The sequence below is a fragment of the Tenrec ecaudatus genome, chromosome 7, assembly GCF_050624435.1.
Source record: "Tenrec ecaudatus isolate mTenEca1 chromosome 7, mTenEca1.hap1, whole genome shotgun sequence".
Lineage (NCBI taxonomy): Eukaryota > Metazoa > Chordata > Mammalia > Afrosoricida > Tenrecidae > Tenrec > Tenrec ecaudatus.
Genome location: NC_134536.1, coordinates 93107224 through 93107728, shown reverse-complemented (window position 1 = coordinate 93107728; position 505 = coordinate 93107224).

Sequence of the window (505 nt, the reverse complement as noted above, 5' to 3'; positions counted from 1 at the left end):
TATCTACCAACGCACCTAATTTTACCACAAAAATTATATAAAAGTGCTGAAAAACTCGGCTTATACTTGAGTATACGCAGGACATGAAACAATATGGGTATGTTTTCTTTCTTTAGGAGCTGTGTTAGACTGAATTTTTGAGAGAAACACAACCACTGCCAATCATATATGTAAAAGATATAACTTTATATTGAGAAAGAATTTTATATTAAGAAAGCAGCCCAGCCCAGTCCAACTGAATTTCATGGGTCATATGCTAGCTTGAGACGCTCAGGCTCACACAGCTTCCATAGATGAAGAAAAAATTAAAAGCAGGAAGCTAGGAGATCAAAGGCCAGGTGTGTGGGTCCCAGTGCAGAGTTGTGTGGATCCAAGTTCAGCAGGAATATGGCAGGGCCACAGTGCCCAGGGTTGGCAGGCTGCATGGGCCACCAATCTCAGAGCCAAATGTTCATTGAAGATAAGCAGAACTGTGAAGAAGGGTAAGAGAGAGAGACAGTTTACC